This window comes from Pseudonaja textilis, chromosome 12 (genome assembly GCF_049901715.1).
Source record: "Pseudonaja textilis isolate UNSWEBS1 chromosome 12, rPseTex1.2, whole genome shotgun sequence".
In the NCBI taxonomy this organism is placed as follows: domain Eukaryota; kingdom Metazoa; phylum Chordata; class Lepidosauria; order Squamata; family Elapidae; genus Pseudonaja; species Pseudonaja textilis.
Window position 1 is genome coordinate 11,561,615 of NC_142001.1, and position 20,502 is coordinate 11,582,116.

The 20,502-nt window shown below is 42.8% G+C and overlaps 1 protein-coding gene and 1 long non-coding RNA gene across 5 annotated transcripts in view; one reads left to right on the forward strand and one right to left on the reverse strand.

Moving 5' to 3' along the window:
• The window catches only part of MID2 (midline 2), a 163,584-nt gene that overhangs the window by 95,998 nt on the left and 47,084 nt on the right, over nucleotides 1–20,502 (reverse strand). The gene's annotated exons all lie outside the window — the stretch shown is intronic.
• LOC148124782 (uncharacterized) lies at nucleotides 4,461–13,242 on the forward strand. Its single transcript, XR_015745061.1, has 4 exons — nucleotides 4,461–4,800; nucleotides 6,342–6,561; nucleotides 6,718–6,811; nucleotides 11,119–13,242. It is a non-coding gene; the product is annotated as an uncharacterized LOC148124782 (long non-coding RNA).

The window sequence follows — 20,502 nt, forward strand, 5'->3', positions numbered from 1 at the left end:
GTGGTGAGCAACTCCAAGGATTAAATAAACCAAGAGTCTCCAAACTTGTCAACTTTAAAGACTTGTGGACTCCGACTCCCAGAATTGCCCAGCCTGCATGAGTAGCTGAGGAATTCTGGGAGTTGAAAACCACAAATCTTAAAAGTTGCCAAGTTTGGAGACCCCTGGACCCTACAGGATTTCTGCTGCATCTCATTAATCCACAAAGAAGGAAGATAAGAAGAAAGCAATGGATTTGCAGGTGGGCAGTTTAAGTACCGGTACCAACCGAGAAATACCTCTCATCTTCCTTCAAAATATTTTTAGGTGTCTTCTGCTAACCCTCTGCTCTGTCTTAACCTTCTTCTACAGTTACACCAATTTCCTGAATTTGGGAAAAGGTCGTGTGTTCTAAATGAATCCCTCCCGCCCAGTTTTTAACTCTACACTAGAGAGATTAAGAAACCAGCTTCTAATGACTAACTTTCATAAAGAGAAATAGCCAGATATAATAACCGGAGAAAGCAGCTTCAAATTGTGATTACTAGTCAATCTAGTTCAAACACATCTAGCCAGAAAAACAATATTTCTACAGTTTTATGGTCTCCAGGTTCATGCTGCCGAATTCTGTGATTTTTTTTTACTGTTCTTCTTCCTCTTCCTCTTCTTCTCCTTCTCCCAATCCCTCTCCCCTCTTCTTTTTCCTCTTCTTTCTCTTCTTTTTCTTCTCCTCCTCCTCTTCTTCTTCCTCCTCCTCCTCCTCTTCCTCTCCTCTTCCTTTCTTCTTCTTTCTATATAAAGTTTATATTAATAGAACAAGTTCTTCTTCTCCTCCTCCTTCTCCTCCTCTTTCTTCTCCTTCTCCTTCTTCCTAATTTTGAGAGCCATGAAACCAACAGCAGCACCCCCTTTTCTTCCTGATATTTGAACCTTTCTCTTCTCAACTCAGAATCCGCCCCCACAAATATAATCCATATAAATGTATGTATATATTTTAATTAGCCCTTTTCCAAATGCCTGCATTTTTGAACAATTTTTTTTCCTCTCCTTGCCAGGCTCTAATGAGAGTGGTTGCTTTGAAGTGTCTCCCAAGAGAAGTTTCATAACCCTGTTAATCTTTGGGAAGGCATGAAACACCTAGAAGTTCCTCCACTTTTGGAGCCAGGAGGCCAAATCAGGTCCTGTTGACTGATCTGTTTGATTCCATTTCTTGGACTGGAAATAGAATATTCTTTCACCTGATGCATACCTTTTTATCTTGTTTTTTTTTCCTGGATATTAATGAAGGTACATTATGTTTTTGTTTCAGTTTTAATCCTTGTTCACCATCTACAGTAGAATGACTGTACTGGGAGATGCATGGCTATATCAATTGTTTAAATAAATATAAATAAATAAATTGAAATGCCCGAGTTGCAGCTAATGTTGTCATCCACTGAAAACCACACTTTTGTCTTGCTTGAGAGACAGCATCCAAGACACCAATCAAGGAAGGTGGTGCATTGCAACTTGAACTGAACTGAATCCTCCCATTTTCTCAACATCAGTCTTTCATCTATATGAAAACAGCTATCATGTCTTTCCTTCACATCTTCACTTTCCTGGGCTGAGAACATAAAGAGGACTCTGGATTAAAGGAACCATTGCCTAGTCTACCAAGAGGACTAAAAAAGGTTTAAAAAGTGAGCTAGAGATTAATCGGATAATGTTATGGATACTTACAAAAATTTATTCTATGTAGAATGAGGAGCGGGACTAGTTCAACCCATGGGGATGCTGTGATGATCATAAGTGTGAGGATTGGTTATAAGTCCCATTTTCAGTGCCACTGTAACTTTGAACTAAACCCATGGTGACAAGGATGAGGTGTATAAGCGAGGTTTTCAAGAAAAAACAGACAACTAAGAGAAGGCAGAGAAAACAATGCTGGGCTTTATTTATAGCCTTGCTTTCCACTGATCTTGGGGAGCAAAGTTACAATTTATTGGAATGGCTTACCCAGAGTGTAGAGAAAAGTAATTTTACGTTATTGAGTTCGCTGAACTGGTAAGCCACTCTTTCTTTCTGTGAAAATGAGCACCGCTGGTTCCTTGACCTGAAGCTCCTCAGATAAAATCATTTCCAGTCCTTTAACTCCATCAAGTCCTCTTATCTTCTCAGGGAAGCTTCTTCATTTATTTTTAAATATAATTTTTAATTAAACATTTTTTAAAGGAAGATTGAAAACAAATATGAACTCATCTAAAGGACGAAATCAAAGAGAATAGCAGTAACTGTGAAAGATCTTGGAATCTTAGGAGACAACCAATTAAATGTGAGCCAACAGTGTGCGGTGGCAGCAAAAAAAGACAATGCAATCCTAATTTGCATTGACAGAGGGATACAATCCAGTTCAAGGGAGGTACTAATACCACTCTATAAACCCTTAGTAAGACCACACCTAGAGTACTGCATCCAGTTTTGGTCACCACACTATAAAAAAGATGTTGAGACTCTAGAAAGAGTGCAGAGAAGAGCAACTGGGATGATTAGGGGACTGGAGACTAAAACATACAAGCCCAAAAGTAACTGGGTATGGCTAGTTTAGTGAAGAGAAGAACCAGGGGAGACAGGATAGCAGTCTTCCAATATCTGAGGGGCTGCCACAGAGAGGAGGGAGATAGAGCTATTTTCCAAAGCACCCGAAGGCCAGACAAGCAATAATGAATGGAAACTGAACCAGGAGAGAATCAACCTGGAAATAAAGAGACATGTTCTGACAGTGAGAACAATCAACCAATGGAACAGAAGTTTGCCTTCAGAAGTTGTGGGAGTTTCATCCCTAGAGACTTTCAAGAAGAGACTGGACTTCCATCTGTCAGAAATGGTGTAGGGTCTCCTGCTTGGGAGGGGAGGGGGGTTGCACTAGATGACCTACAAGGCCCTTTCCAACTCTGTTAATTGTTAGAAAGCTAAACATGCAAGAAAGAAAGAAAAAAAGAGAAGAAAAATAGAAAATAAAGAAAAAAGCTACAATGTACTTTCCAATCTACTTCTACAACAGTTATGAGTACAATTTTAAATCTACCTCTTAGTCTATGGTTACAACATAACTCTCATCTTTCTATAATCTATTCTGTTTAATCATCAAAACCATAAATCATGCAAAAAAAAAATTTCTGAGGGTTTCTAGTCAGCAATAAACATAAATATTCTCTTTTCTCTATCAAATAAGTTAATTTAGCCATCTCAGCAAGTTCCATCTCCTTCACCAAGCATGCCAAATTGTCTATGGAGATTCTCAATCATCCAGATCATGGTCGTCCCAAAGATAGATAGATGATAGATAGATAGATAGATAGATAGATAGATAGATAGATAGATAGATAGATAGATAGATAGATAGATAAACAGCAACTGGCCTTTTTTTTGGTTTCCTTTGAAAACGTTTCACTTCTCATCCAAGATGCTTCTTTAGTTCAGAACTAAAGACATTTCTTGGATGTCCCAAAGTTGCTTTTTCAAAAGGCAACTAGACTTTATTTGTAAATTTACCTTTTGAAAAAAACACCTTTGGGACAGCCATGATCTGGACGACTGGGAATCTCCACAGACAAGCTTCTTGGATGAGAAGTGATACATTTGCGATGAAAAAAACCAAGAAAATCCAATTGCCTTTTGGGAAAAAAAAATAAAAAGCTCCTTGGGAACAGTAATGCCAAACCTTTCCATTTCTGTGCATACAATAATCTTGCTGCAGTTATCATGTAAAAAGACAGAATTCCATAACTTTATTGCAACTGCCTATCCATCCCTCCCAAAGTGGGGAAAAAATCCTCAGGTCTCCATTGCCTATTAATCTTTAAATTCCTCTAAATCAGTACATATATTTGAATCCAGGATTTTATAGCTTTTTTACATGTCCACCAAATATAATAAAATGTCCCCCTTTTAGGCCATTCCCAGCCTAAATATGAAGTGCCTTAATACATGCTAGACAAATTGCTCTACTAATATATATCAACGGTATCCAGTAAAGTTTTTTCTGATAACCCTCATCTATGGAATGCTCTCAGCAATTCCATTTTTTTTTTTTTACTGGGGGAAAAAAAAAATTAAATCCCCTTGAGCCCTTTCAACTGTTTAAGAATCTAAAACTGGTCTAATTCTTACTATTGCTAGAGCATCGTTGGCTTCTTGTTACTCTGTTTTTATTCTCGGCTGGGAAAGTTTTTATGCTTCATTTGCGTTTGCTTTCATTGACAGCTGTGTTTTATTACGATTGCAAGCCAGCGAGAGAATTTAAATATTGGGTGGTGGATAAATACTGTGAATACATAAATGTACAACCTCAGGCTGTAAACTGGCAATTGGAAAGGGGAGGGGCAGGGTTGCAGCTGAAGCTGTTAGGACACTTTCCTTCCCAAGTTGTACGTACACACACCCTTTCTTTCTGCCCTCTAAACTGATCCAACAAGTTTTCAAACTTGCTGGAAGCCTCTACCAAGCTTCACAAATGCATCATAAGCAGAAAACTTTCTTCAACAACACCGCTAGCTGCAGAGGGCAAGGGAAGAAATTTAACCTTCTTGTGAAAAGGTTGTATTTCAAAACGTATGTTTACTTCCAGCATACATAAATACATTAACCCTACAAGACCTTGATAAAGGCAGGAGTGAGCACGCGTATCAGGAAAGGAAACCTGGAGTAAAATTTTGGCCTTGCAATGGATGTTCTTAAATTCCTGCCTTAATTATTAGCCCTCCTAAACTTAAGTAGCTTCCCAGGCAGGTTCGTACAGCTCAACCGGGTTCCTAATCCCTTCATGTTTGTTGTCCTAAGGTAATTTCAAATTTATATGCTGTTTATTTTTATTTCATTGTCAAATTTAGAGATCACCCATCTCACACAAAGAGACTCTCCTCCCTCTCGGGAGACTGTTAAAACTCTCCTTCTGCCTAGTCACCTGTTTGTAACCTTCAGCTGGGTGAAATGGTGCACCATAGGACAAAAAAAAAAATCTACTTCAAATGAGCTAATTCACAGGATGCATTCAAAATCCAGGGCCCATGACTTCCATAGGACTGAAATTGGGTAAAGCTGTGGCTGCTTTGGACTAGAAGACCTCCATGGTTATTCTATATTCTGCTTTCAGTACTGCCACGTTGTCATGCAGTTGTGGTCACATGATCATCATTTCCAACATTCCCTGCCAAATTCCCATGAGAAAAAGTCATTGGGGAAGACGGCAGGAAGTCAGAAGTCAGTCCTTTTTTTTCTGTCCTAGGAAATTCTGTTTCTCTGTTTAGGAAAAGAAATATGCCTGAAACAATGCTCCCACAGTACAGTGGTGGGATTCAAAAAAATTTTACTATCGGTTCGGTAGGCGTGGCTTGGTGGGCGTGGCAGGGGAAGGATACGGTAAAATCTCCAGTCAGATGTGATATTTGCCAGTTCTCCAAATTACTTAAAATTTCTGCTACCAGTTCTCAAGAACTGGTCAGAACCTGCTGAATCCCACCTCTGGTCCAGTCTCTTCTAAAAATCCAAACGTTGGCATCTAATAGCTTTGTGTTTTTTTTCCAGGCTAGCCTAATACATAAAGGTCAGGAAAACAAACAATGTCCAAGGAGCCCAGGGATTAAAAGCCAATATTTAAAGGCATCATGCCATTACAAAACAATTTTCCGTCTTGCTTTAATTCAAACAGGGCTTTCATAATTACCCTCATAACTCTCTCACATCAGTAAAAATGGAGAGGTTTGACTCTCTATTAAGAGAGTTTAAAATGCACTGGACATGAATTTGTGACAGAATTTCATTTTTCAGAGGCAGTTTGTTCTTGTCGCATGAAGTCACTGAGTGAGTCATCTTCTTTCAACACCCCCCTTTTCCTCCCCGCTGACTATTAATTTTGGGAATTAGAAACGAGATGAAAGGTTTGGAGGAAAGTTTAAGGCAACAATTATTCAACAGAAAAAAGGATGAGGGAAGGCCCACTTACATGGATTTTCCCCTCCAGCTTCTTCGTTTCCCTATCTCTTATTTTCTATCTTTGTTCTTGTTTGGTTTTTTAATACATTTTTCTGATATTAAGCATTTCTAATAAAATGGGGGGGGCGGGGGGGAAACATTCGTTGGTTTTTAGACATCTCTAGTTAAGAGAGACAGAAAAACACCCTGCACAAATCCACAAGTCTATATTGAGCTCTGTTTATTTGTGCTGGAAAAAAAAATCAGAAAATAAAGAAATCAGCTGAAAGATCTATAACTTTACAAAAAGCTCTCCAGGAAGCAAGGACGATCTGATCATAAGCGGTGCTCCATAATTAAAAACTGCAATCTATCTAAGAATTGAAACTGTTTTTCACGCTGTTTTGTAGGGATCGAGACAATTATAACAGCAGGAGGCGTCCAGTTGTGAAGAGCATCCAAAGGATGGCATGGACAACACAATTATAACTGCTATGGTGGCCCAGCTGTGGTGGCACAATGGTTAGAATGCAGTACTGCAAGCTACTTCAGTTGACTGCTGGCTACCAGGTGTTTGGCAGTTCGAATCTCACCAGGCTCAAGGTTGACTCAGCATTCCATCGTTCTGAGGTGGGTAAAATGAGGACCCAGATAGTCGGGGGTGATAGGCTGACTCTGTAAACCGCTTAGAGAGGGCTGTAAAAGCACCGTGAAGTGGTATATAAGTCAAAATCCTTCCTTCCTTCCTTCCTTCCTTCCTTCCTTCCTTCCTTCCTTCCTTTCCAGTAGTTAGAATGCAGTATTGCAGGCTGACTCTACTCACTGCCAGCAGCTCGATCCTGACTGGCTCAAGGTTGACTCAGCCTTCCATCCTTCCAAGGTGGGTGAAATGAGGACCCTGATCATTGGTGGCAAGAGGCTGACTCTGTAAACTGGTTGGAGAGGGCTGTAAAGCACTTCGAACTGGTATATAAGTCCAAGTGCTATTGCTCTAATGCCACCTCTATCCTCTGGGAATGGGAAGCATACAAAAATGGTAGTATAATAGAAGGGGGCAGCACCTGTCTGATCTCAAGAGAAGTTATCCAGGAAGCCAGGTCAATCTGACCCCACCCACATGTAACATAGCCCCACCTCCTTTGCACCTGTCCCACCCACCAAACGGTGCAGCTTTCCAGCTACCCTGCAACAGCTCACTCCAAAGCAATAACTTGCATGATGTAAGTTGGTACAGGATTAAAAAAAGAAGGGATAAAAAAAACACCTCTCCCTTAACCGAATAGCAATCGAATAAGATAGCAAGCCGAGCTTTCATTGGCTCATTTTCAGAAATGACAAATGGGATGATGGTTTGTTCCACGGCTTCGAAGGGGAAGCAGACCAGAGCCAGTGACAGTCTGATGCCTTCTCCATTGCAACGCACGACGGTCCAGGCTCACAGAGAAGAGTCAGGCTTAATGGGTTGGGAGGAGCATTCGTGGCCGTTCTGTATTTAAAAATAACATCTCAGCAAGGGAAAGCAGGCAGCATTCCTGAATTGGATCCCTCCAGATGTGCTGGACAGAGCTCTCCTCCTTGTTAGACAATGCCCACGTTGCTGCCTGTAAAGTCTAAACATCTGGATTCACAGCTGCCTTGTTACAGCTCACGACCGGTTACCAGGACGCCAAGGGTGGTTGATGCAAAAGGAGCGAAACGAGAAAAAGGCAGCAGGTAACTCTTCTCGAACTGCACTGAGCAAGCAACTCTTTAATTCCATTATTTATTGTGTGCCACTCGGAGAAACGAGGAGTAAAATGCTTTCAGTAAAACACACCGCCTTGTCAGGTCGTGTCGGTTGCAGAGAAGACAACCATGAAGCATATCCTAGTTTTCTAAAATGCTGGAAAATTAGAACATGGATTTCCTGGAACATTTTCGTGATAAAGACATTCTCGCGTCCTTCCCTTCCTTTCGTTCCTCTCCCGGCCCCTTTTGCAATTTGCTCGAGTGATCAAGAAGCAGTGAGAAGAGCAAGCAAGGGCCCTTTAAAAGCACGGTGGGCACTTGATAAAAGTAACATTCATCCAAGGGGGGGAGCGAGGGAGCGAGGGTCCAAAATGCACCCATTCACAGCACCTCAGGGCACCCTGACAATTAAGCAACACTAGTTAGTTTGTCCAGTTAGGAAAGGGGTGTCAAACTCAATGCCTGGATCCGGTCCATGAGTGTTCTGACCAAGGCTTCCCGAGACCGTAATTAAGCACATGCTTAATTAAAACAAATCTTGTTTTATTTCAGTGCTGGGAATTATTTTCATTCCCAGCTGATAATGAGTCCCAAACAGTCCCTCGAGATAAGCACCCACCTTTCTCTCCTTTGAATTGCTGCCAACAGCTAGAGTGCCAAATGAACTATAAAAAAAAAACCAACCAAAGTACAAAGTCCACACAGAGCTTCAAGGATTAATCCAAACAGAATGAATGACTTTGCTTCCTGCAAAGATTTCTCTACCTTTGCCTATCCTTTATGCCTTAGGGGAGGGGCAATTACCTCCCAGCCTTACTCCCGAGTTGCCCCTTTTGTCTCAGCTGCTCATCTTCTAGCAGTTCTGTGCACACGCACACTGGGAACAGGCTCCCCTTGTTCCTCGGCCTCACTGCTGCCAGACTCCAGAGGCTCCGGAGTCAGCACCCCACTCCCAGATGGTCCTGGCCCCATCTCTGCATCAGATGCAGGACCCTCGTCTGAGTCCTTCCCAGTCTCCCGGACTGGTCCCTGTTCTTCCCCACTGTCCGCTTCCAATCTATAGAAATTTTTTCTATCTTTTCCCAACAGTTTTCATCTTTTCCTTTGCTGAAGAAAGAATTCCACTCAGGAAGAAGGATTTGTGGTAGAGCAAGGATTGATCTGCAGGGCCCAGTCTAGAAATATTTCTAACTTCAAAACTGCCACCCTCAGTTCCACCAGATTGACTGAAACGGTCAACCAAGAAAAAGATTTTAACTGAATAAACTGCCTGGATGAACCTTAGTTACACGCTGCTAGGAAGGGGGATCAAGTCAAGAATAACCTCTGCATCAGGGGTGTCAAACTTGCCCGAGGCCTGGATCCAGCTGGAGGGATGCTTAGATCTGGCTCACAGGGCCAGTCTGGAAACAGCAAAGGACCAGTCCGCAGTGCCAGTGAAAACTGAGCTCGGGGGAGGGTGCAATTGGCCCCCACTAGCAAAAGACTACAGGAGGCCATCGTGTCCAAAAATGGGGTGCAGCGGGAGCCACGTGCAACCCCCTCAGGCTCTGTTTTCACTGTCAGGTGGCTATCAAAACAAACTAAAGACAAAACAAAAGCGGAAATATTTCCCCGATTGCATTTGAGCATCCAAGAGGGACAGGAAAGGAGAATGGGAAAGAAGAAAGATAAAAAGAAGGGAAGATGGGAAGAGAGCAAGGAAGGGAAAAAGAAGGAAGGATGGGAAGGAAGAAGAAAGGAGCATGAGGAGGGAAGGAAAAAGAAGAGAAGGAAGGGAAGGAAGGGAAAGAAGGGAAGGGAAAGGAAGGGAAGGGAAGGGAAGGGAAGGGAAGGAAGGAAGGAAAGGAAGGAAGGAAGGAAGGAAGGAAGGAAGGAAGGAAGGAAGGAAGGAAGGAAGGAAGGAAGGAAGGAAGGAAGGAAGGAAGGACAAAATATAAACATATAAGTATAAACGGGTATAAGTATATACATATTTATGTCCATATTTATACTTGTTTTCTCATACATGCTTGACAAACAAGAAGGGACAGGAAATGAGAAAGGAAAAGAGGAAAGACAAAAAGAAGGGAAGAGAGCAAGGAAGGAAAAAGAAGGAAGGAGGGGAAGGAAGAAGAAAGGAGATTAAAGAGGGAAGCAAAAAGAAGAGAAGGAAGGGAAGGAAGGAAGGAGTTTATAATGAGAGTGAGGGTCTCAGGGAAGTCCTGCCTTAGCACTTGGCCACCACAGGTACCCCTGACACAAGTCCTGTGGCCCGCCCACCGCCGGCCATGCCCACCCCGAGCCACGGCCATCTCCGGCCCTCCGAGGTCAAACTCAACCCTGATGGCGGCCCTTAATGAAATCGAGATTGACACCCCTGCTCTACCTGATGTTCACAGTCTCTTGGATGGATTCAGAAGAATGAATGGTGGACTTCCAACAACCCCAAGCCGAGATGGAGGAAGGGAGCCTGTCTGCCATTGAATCAAAAGCTGAGATTTTTTTTTTCCCCTCCTTGCATTCTGCACAGGAAATCTTTCAAAAGCTTGTCAATGTTTCTGCTGAAAGTGACATTCAAACTGCACTTTTGAAAGACACGATCTTGTTATTAAGACAACTCCCACCGCGACATCGGCAAACCTGGATGGCAAAAGGAAGAGCTGTTCAAAGCCACAACACACACACACACACACACACACACACACACACAAAATGGGCTCCCTTAACAAGTGACAGAGAGATGGAATTGCTTAACAATGAGGGCTGGTCCATTTTCTAGTGAATACAAGTCCTAGGCTGCCCACACCTTGGGAAGGCTTCTCAACTATCGAGATGAGTTCAAAAAAAAACAAAAAAAAAGCCCCATGTATCACTCCATGCAAAATTCACTGCAGCATGTTAATGCATGAGCTGAATATTCATCGTGGCAAGAAAGGGGCATCTTGAATATTAAGCTAATTCTGGTTATGGCAGGAATCTTAAATGTTTTATCAAAAAGGAAGGGAAGAAGGCAACTTGGACACTTTTTTCCATTTAGCCTGTACAAGCCAAGGATGCCCTCTGTTGTAAAATAAAAATGAAGATAGAATATGGGCTCTATCACTGGCTGAAGGTTCTCCGCTCCAAGCTGAGAATGCTGTTCATTTTTAAGTCAACAGTAAAGGAACAAGCAATCAAGAAATATATTGAAAACCATCACGTAGTAGCGTAGCAACCAAGGCACTGTGGGGTGGATTAGATGTCAGGAGGTGTCTGTACCTGTCAGGCTCCCCCAAAAAACAGATCCACAGCTTGGAGGTTCAATTTAACTGAGTTTTCTTGCTAAAAACCTATGCACGGGAATCTTTTCAACCAACAGTCAGCTCCTGGTTACTTTTAGATAAGGTTCAATGGCAGTTAAGGTGGATTGGACTTAGTTCCTTTGTGACTACATAAGGATATTAGACTGGTGCCTCATTTCACTTCTCTCCCTGTCAGCCGTACCTCCAGAAGATCTACAAGGATCAGAATAACGCAAGCCATGATATTTCCTGTGACACTCCATGGAAGGAAACATTGGACTTTGAAGAAAAATGGAAAGTATATTGACGGTTTTACATCTTGGTGTTGGAAGAGTTTCTTGAAAATGTCCTGTCCAACTGTTGGAAGAATTATCCTTCTGGGTTCAGTTTCCAAGTGGGGAAAAAGACCCTGGAAACTTGGAGGCTGTTTGGAAGGATGGTTTAATGGTGGACAGGACCACATGGCTTGGAGCTCCAAAGTGAAAAGGGTGATCACATGCTTCAAGAAGTTGGGTGAAGGAAAAGAAGGGCCAAGGTGCTGAGAGACCCTTAGTTATATACCCTCTGTTGGGCCCCACCTTAGTGTTTCCTGTTTCTGTGCAAGAAATGTATCCCATTGGCTGTCAGACTCCCAGGGGCAGGGGTCTTAACTAATTTTGTAGGCTTTGTCTGGGCCATGTGGCTTCACCTGAGTGTTGGCTGATACAGAGATGGGTAGAGGCCTTTATTATGTAGAATACTCTGGCCAGGCCTTAATGGCCCATTAGCAAAGGTGTAGGGGCTGAGTTTCTGCCTCTCTGAGGTGAGTTTCTGCTTCTGAGTTTCTGCTCTTTTTAGGGGAAATATTCTGCCTTTTCAATATTTCCTAGGATATTTCATTTTTCTAGGAGAGGGGTGGGTGCTAACTTCCTACACAACCAAGAAAACAAACCAAAACTAATGTAGGAGAACCTAATCATATTTTTCATTACAGGTAGTACTGCTGTAAATACATACCAGTTACCAAGTGCCTGAAGTTTGATCATGGGATGCTATGACGGTTGTAAGTTCAAAGACCAGTCATTAGTCACTTTTTTGAATCCCATTGTAACTTTGAAGGTCATTGAATGAATGGTGATTAAGTCAAAGCCTACCTGTATTCTGGGGAGATAATTTCCTCATCCCACCCACTTTTTAAATTATGCCAATTTTTCATAGTACGCATGGACAATTTCTTACAAAATTGTGTTGTCATTCAGGATCGTGTATTTTCCTTTTTTCTTCTTCATGTAAACATTACCAGAGAACTCACTCGTGTGTTATGTGACAGACGAATGCCAACCTGTCTTAAGTCTAAGATTTACAAGACAACCCTCCATCCCATTGCACCGCATGGCACTGAATGCTGGGCAGCAACAACAGAGACTGAAAGCTCTCTCCATGCCATGGAAATGAGAAGGCTCCGTTGGATATTGGGCACCTCCCTTCTTGACACCATTCAACAACACTTTGGTATGGCATCAATTATAGAGAAGATGAGAGAAGACCAACTCCACTGGTATGGACGTGTCCAGAGAGAAGCACCTTCCACCGCAGCCAAGACTGCCCACCAACCAGAAGTCAAAGGCCAGTGACATTGCGGGCATTCAAAAGAGAAATGGCAAGACACCATCAAGAAAGATATGCAAGCTGCGGGAGAAGGAGAAGGAGGAGAAGAAGGAGAAGGAGGAGAAGGAGGAAAAGAAGAACAAGGAGGAAGAGGAGGAGGAGGAGGAGGAGGAGGAGGAGGAGGAGGAGGAGGAGGAGGAGGAGAAGAAGAAGAAGAAGAAGAAGAAGAAGAAGAAGAAGAAGAAGAAGAAGAAGAAGAAGAAGAAGAAGAAGAAGAAGATAAACATGAATCTCCCTTGGTTATATACATTTCCAAGGCATCTGTTCTTCAGCTGGACCAGTCTTTGTTCTCCACTGAATATCACAAAACATTGTAGGTTTGAATCATTAAGATTTCCAGGTCAGTGTCATGCAGACAGACTCTACCATTTAACCTGTTTGGATATTATATTCAGATGCAAAGTAAATGACCCCCATAAGATGGCAAGGCTCTGCAAAGCGAGCCACCGTGAGCCAAATCACCTTTTCATTTAACATCTCCTACACCAGTTTCAATGCTTTTCTTAATCTCCTTTTGTCATTTTGAACTTCTACAGCTTAGCCCTTTCTTCAAATTACTGAATTAGCTTAAAGTCCCTGTGTCAGGTTTATTGTCTTCAAAACCAGCTGGTGCAGATAAAGCATTTATAAAACAGAACTGATCTGTCAGTCTTGGTTTCATGGTTATCTTTTAAGAAGAAGAAGAGAAGGGAAAATAACAAACCCTTTGGGGAAAATGTACTAAAAAGCACAAGCAACTTGTACCCATTTGTGATCTCAAACAAGTTTTACCTGTGCGCCCACCCCACCCCCCAAAAAAGAGGAAGGGGCTATCATTCAGGCCTGGGATCCCCCTTGCAGGGATGGAAAAATTGACATCCTGGGGAAATGCTTCTATATAGGACAATCCTAAACGAAATGAACAACAGCCTCTTTCATTGGCTGGGTCATGATATACTAAGCCATAATGACCTTTGCTTAGGTTTTGCTTCTCGTGTTTTGTTAATCCAGCCAACATGGTTAAAAATCATGGCTTATCCTGCAAGCTATTTTTTTTTAAAAAAAAGCTGATAAGTGTAAAAAAAATTCAGAAATGGTCCCTTGCTTCAAGTCATACTTGCAAAGATTGTTTAGATGGGTTTTAAAGCAGGGGTCTTCAACCTTGGCAACTTTAAGACTTGTGGACTTCAACTCCCAGAGTTCCTCAGCCAGCTTTGCTGGCTGAGGAACTCTGGGAGTTGAAGCCCACAAGTCTTAAAGTTGCCAAGGTTGGAAATAAGATGCTTCTAGAAATAAGCATATGAGGTCTAACAATGTTGTAGGAAAGGAGGAGCCTATTGATTTTTTTTTTAAAGAAATGTAGATTAACAGATTAACAGAGGGTCTTTGTAGGTCATCTAGTCCAACCCCCCACCCAAGCAGGATATCCTACACCATTTCTGACCAATAGCAGTCCAGTCTCTTCCTGAAAGCTTCCAGGGATGAAGCTCCCACAACTTCTGAAGGCAAGTCACTCCATTGAATGTAGAATAACAGAGTTAGAAAGGACCTTGGAGGACATTTAGTCCAATCCACCACCCAAGCAGGAGACCCTACACCATTTCTGACAGATGGCAGTCCAGTCTCTTCTTGAAAGCCTCCAGGGATAAAGGTCCCGCAACTTCTGTTCCATGGGTTGAATGTTCTCACTGTCAGAAAATTCCTCCTTATTTCCAGGTTGAATCTCTCCTTGTTCAGTTTCCAGGTAGCTGCCATTTTATTGTTTATCATTAATGAATTGTCCCAAATCATACAGATAGTCCTCGAGTTATGACCATCATTGAGCCCAAAATTTATATTGCCAAGTGAAACATTTGCTAAATGAGTTTTTCTCCACTTTACGACTTTTCTTGCCACAGTGAATCGTTGCAGTTGTTTAGTTAATAAACCCGGTTGTTAAGTGAATCTAGTTCCCCGCATTGATTTTGCTTGTCATATGGTCACTAAGGGAGATCCCCAGGACACTGCAATCGTCATAAATATGAACCAGTCACCACGTGTCCAAATTTTGATCATGTGACCGATGCTGCAACGGTTGTAACTTTTTGCGGTGCCGTTGTAACTTTGAACAGTCACTAAATGAACTGTTGTAAGTCATGGACTACCTGTCTACCCTGCAGTGGTGATAATTGATTTGTACATTTTATTCTCTGTCCACCACCCACCACTGTGGCCGACTCCTAAACTTTGTTAGAGAGTTGAAGCTGGATCAACAAACAAGAGAGAAAGAACACCATTTCATATGCGTTCCCAAATCTTTGCAAAGCTCACCGACCCCTAGCCTCCCTGATTTAAGCTTAAATACCTTTTGCAAAAGAGAGAGAGAGAGAGAGATTGAAAATAAACTCAATAAAAACTCTAGTTCCACCACGATCCAGGTCATCCAAAGGTACGGGGGTCAGTTCCCTCAAAACCCCCACTCATGCTGCTAAAGTAGCCACCCAACTGGTTTTAAAATGAGAGCTGGACTCTCAAAACAACCTCACAAAATTGCAAAGCAAAAGGAGTATTTAAGCAGTGAGGAGGTCTTAGTCACCCCAAACCTGTTATGCAACTTCTTGTCCTGGCGTCACCTTGTTCCTGGAGGAGAGACTCTCTAACCAAATGCAAGTTGCATAATGGTGGCTATTTTGGCCTCTTTTGTCAATGTTGCTTCTGTGTCAAGCCAAGTGTTGTGGTTCGCCGGCAGTCTGTGCATATGACAGCGGAATCGGACAGTGGGGGAGAATGGGGACCAGTCCAGGAGTCTGGGGAGGACTTGGATGAGGGTCCTGTGTCCGATGCAGAGATGGGGCCAGAACCATCTGGGAGTGGGGTGCTGACTCCGGAGCCTCTGGAGTCTGGCAGCAGTGAGGCCGAGGAACAAGGGGACCCTGTTCCCAGTGCATGTGTGCACAGAGCTGTTAGAAGGCAAGAACAGCAGAGACAAAAGGGGTGACTTGAGAGTAAGGCTGGGAAGTGATTGCCCCTCCCATAAAGTATAAAGGACTGGCAAAGGTAGAGAAACCTTTGCAGGAAGCAAAGTCATTCGCTCTGTTAGGATTAAACCTTGAAGCTCTGTGTGGACTTTGTTGGTTTTTTTTTATAGTTCATTTGGCACTTTAGTTATTGGCAGCAATTCAAAGGAGAGAAAGGTGGGTGCTGATCTCTAGGGACTGTTTGGGACTCATTACAGGCTGGGAATGAATATAATTCCCAGTGTTGAAATAAAAGAGTTGTTTGGACTAAGCGTGTGCTTAATTACGGTCTCGGAAGCCTTGGTCAGAACACCAAGTTCAGTCCAAACACATCCCCGCGAGGACGCGGACATGTGATCATGCCTGCCGAAACAAAATTGTCAGATTCTCCGCATCATCTGAAGCCCAATGCTTTTCCAACAGAAATGGGTCATCAATTGGGCCAAATCCTTGCTACCAGTTCGCCTGATCCGGTGCGAACTGGCTGAATACCATCACTGGCTGTGGTGCAGGACGCTGACTAGGCCATGCCCACCATGGCCACACCCACCCAGCAACTGGGAGGAGCACCGGTTCCTAAAATATTTGAAGCCCACCCCTGGTAACCCTGGTCACAGTTCTTGGTCTTTCAAGTGGGGTGGAGACCAGAAAAGTTACACGCATTACAGAATCTCTGGATTTTGATCGACTTTGGCTCATGATGCTTGCTCAAAATGTCAGCTCCAGAAATATTACCTCTACATTTTCAAGTTTATTTAAAACCTTTATCTCTAAAGGGATTCTTTTTTTTTTTTTAATAGGTTCCAAGATTCATAATGAATTCCACCCTCGGCACCAATTTCTCCATTGCCCTGTGAAAAATCACAGAATACTGAGCTCAGCTTGCCAGCTTCCGTAAGTGCTGATCAGATTTTCTTTTTAATCCTGAGAGCTCTAGAATCATTGCGCTAAAATAAGACGGTGCTGATAGGATTCTAATGGCATAGGTATATTTGAGACACTTTTTAAATAATTCTCTTTGATTTCCAGTCATCGTGGCTGGGTGTCTACATGGATAGAAACAGACCCAGTGCCTAACACTGAATGCATCTAGACCTCAGAAAGAGACTTGTTATAAATATGAATTAATCCATCACATTACCAGAGCAATTCCCTGGGAGGGCAAAAGACATGCCCTTATAGCTGGAACACAAGGAAATCATCCTTAGGCTGAAGTGTTCAAAGGCTGAGGAAATGAAGAAAATTGGCTTGTATTGCTAAGTGGATGTTTACCCACCTGAAAGAATAGAAAAGGCATGGAAAATGGGATGGGATGGGATGGGATGGGATGGAACGGAACGGAACGGAATGGAACGGAACGGAACAGAACAGAACAGAACAGAATAAGAAGCAGAGAATAGAATAGAACAGAACAAGAAGCAGGGAAGAGAAGAGAAGAGAAGAGAAGAGAAGAGAAGAGAAGAGAAGAGAAGAGAAGAGAAGAGAAGAGAAGAGAAGAGAAGAGAAGATTAGATTTGGAAGGAACCTTGTAGGTCATCAAGTCCAGCCCTCCCCCCCACCCCCCAAGCAGGCAACCCTGGCCTGTTCCATTTCTTTCTTCTTGAAAGCTTCCAATGAGGAAGCTCCCACACCTTCTGAAAAATGGGGACTATCTGAAGGCAAGCACAGACAAGAAATAATTTGCAATACAAGAATATTTAAATACAAACTCAGGATACCGGAATGTCCACGAGGCTGGAGTTTCAAAACATCTTTGCCTTCTGCAAAGAACATCCAATTCACAGCTGGCTTTTATCTGCTTGAAGGAGGGGCCATTACCTTGCAGCCTTACTCCCGAGTCAACCTTGCTGTTGTAGCTGCTCTTGCCTGCGAGCAATCCTGTGTGCATGCGCACTGGACACAGGCTCCTCGGGAACCTCCTCATCGCTGCTGCCAGCTCCCACAATCTCTGAAGGCAGCACTCCACTCTCTAACAATCCTGACCCCTCATCTGAGTCCTCGCTCTCCTCAGCCATCCATACCTGCTGCCGGCTAACCATAAGACAAACCTTCTATAAATGCTGAGCCATCACACCCCTTGCATATGTGCTGCATGACTTTTAATTTTCCAATTAATCGTGTATCTTCCATTAGGCCAAACATATCACCCCATTCTCACGAGTGGAATATTTAGAATGATATGTGTAAAATCAACAGAACAGCCTGCTGGTACCATCAATATCCAAGAGGCACACATTGCTGTAGTCAGAAAGATCAACATTATTCTTTTATGCGCACGTGTTTGCTGTCTGAAATGAAAATCCAGCACTGTGCATAATGCTTCTTGATGCTTCAAAATGATGTTCGTGTTAGTTTAAAACCTCATCATGAATGTTGCAGGGAGTGCATTTTGATACTTAAAGGCTGGGACGCTAACTAGAAATGCTTTGAGTTTCCAAATCCCTGACTGAAATGGAGGGGGAGGGAAATCAAATTGAAAGGCAGCTCAGCTTTGATCTGGCTCCCTTGACAGTTTTAACCATTTTGGCAAAGATGAAAGAATCACAAGTATTTGTCTTTGGGATTTCTCCTTTTAGTCTTCTAGAAATTCTAGTAGAGTGGCACATCTCCTTCTAGGCCAGAGATAGCCCATTTTCTGTAACTCGGTAAATTGCAAAATTTGTCTTGCAGATTCTAAATCCATCTATTTCAATCTGATATTCCTCTAACGTGTTGAAAGTGCCAATTTCCCCAGAGTTTGTGCAGAAAATGATGGCATTTGCAATCTCAACATAAAGCCAGGATAGGTGTCTTCTAAACATCTGTAAGTACAAACATGGTTATTTTTTGCTCTTAGGTTGAAATAACTTTTAAAAAATGCTCTTTAATTTTCATTTTTACTATATGGAATCAAATAGACGTTTGGACCATTAACACATTCCCAATGAAATCTTCAGTGGAATTTGGACTTATTAATATACTCCCAAAGAAATCTTCAATGGAATTTGGACTATTAACCACTATTTGAACCACTAACAAATGGACTATTTGAACCATTAACAAATTCCCAAGGAAATTCTCTATGGAATTTGGACCACTAACAAATACCCAAAGAAATCATCAATGGAATTTGGACCACTAACAAATACCCAATGAAATTCTCAATGGAATTTGGACCGCTAACAAATACCCAATGAAATCCTCAATGGAACTTGGACCGTTGACAAATTCCTCATGAAAGTTCTCAATGGAAAAGGTGTCTCAATCTTCTGTAAATCTTGCCAATGCTGGATTAAAATAGTAGGTCTGATTGGGCTGGGAAAGTGAGACAGTATCCTTCCTTGACAACTGGTTAAAACTAGAGGAGAAAAAAGGATCTATATATTCTAATTTACTTCATACAGCCATAGATGAACACATGGATCTGGTGGATCACTCTCCTTACGACACAGGCCAGCATCTCTGAACATGCGCCTATGTACCTTCCCCTAAGAAACTATACCTAAAATTTAAAAAGGGCAGTTAAGGCCTCCGCTAGCTTGCATGTCAGCATAAACAGCTCTTAAGGGAGCAGGTGCAACGTCAAAAATTAATATGCTAGAAAAGAGTCTATAGAAATTCTGCACATTTCAGGCTAAGGCTGTGGCTGTCAACCCTGACAGCCATAAATCAAACCTCCCTCAAAGCATAAAACCAGTTTGTCAACGTCCTCTCGATCCGAAATGGCATCAGTTGTCTATTCTGCTTGAGGAAGGCTGCTCAAAACATTTATTACCTTGTGTAGCTGAAATCTGACTTGCAAACAGCCTAGGGTAGCTGAGAGGGAGGGGGAAGGAGGGGGAGAGAGAAAGAAAATCCGGTTGTTCCACTGAAGGTGCAGCAGACTTCAACCCACTGAAAACCAAGTCGCTCTTATTGAATGGTTCTCCCTAGAACAAGTTGGCTCCAATGCCTCCTACAGAGTAGACACCTCGTCTCGTCATTTATATCCACTCTCTCATTTATACAAGGCAGGACCTTGGGGAGAAGGCTGGGCTCCCAAATCCTGACTGTCAAAACTCCATTCTCACATATCTCTGAGACACAGGTGGGATTCAAATTTCTTAACAACCGGTTGAGTGGGGGTGGACTAATTTGTGGGTGTGGCTTGGTGGCCATGTGACTGGTTGTGCATGGCTCATGTGTAAATATTATAAATATTGATGTAAATATTGATATTTTTTTTATAAAAAAAAGAGCAGCTTTTAGCCAAAATCAGGCAAAGCAGGCAGGCAGATTGAGTTGCTCACAGAATCACAGATTCATTCAGAGATCTATCTTTCTGAAATCTGCTAGGTGAGTCTGCACTGAAAAATAGAAGCTTCAATCCTAAGGAAGGTCCAGCTCTGCTTTTAGATTACCTAGAAAGCAAGAAATCCAATGATTTCCTGCTTTCTAGCTAATCTAAATCGGCACAGCAGAAAGCTGATGGTCGGAGTGGGGGGAAGGAAAAATAGCAACTTAGCAGGCAAGTTTGATGGCATGCATGCTAGATAAGGAATGAGTGGGTGGGGCCAGCCAGCGGCATGATTTGCCAGTTCTCCAAATTGCGCAGAATCCCACCTCTGCTCTGAGATACAACATGTGCAAATATGGTTGGATGCAACTGCAACTGCACCTACTAAAAAAAGCAATCGGTCACTACTATAAGGTGCACAACCCGCCATCCCAGAGCAGGGGTGTCAAATTCAAGGCCCAGGGGGCCAGATCTGGCCCATGGAGTGTTTAGATCTGGCCCGCGGGGCTGCCCTGGAAACGGCGAAGGACCAGCCCGCGGTGCCTCTGCCAGTGAAAAGATGGCCTTACCGAGCTCCATTTTTGCAGGCTGAGGGTTGCAGGAGGCTACCCCAGCCAAAAACGGAGCTCAGGAGCCTGTTTTCTCTCAGGCCACAGGCACCCCCGACACGAGTGAAGTCAAACTGACCACGTCCACCCTGGCC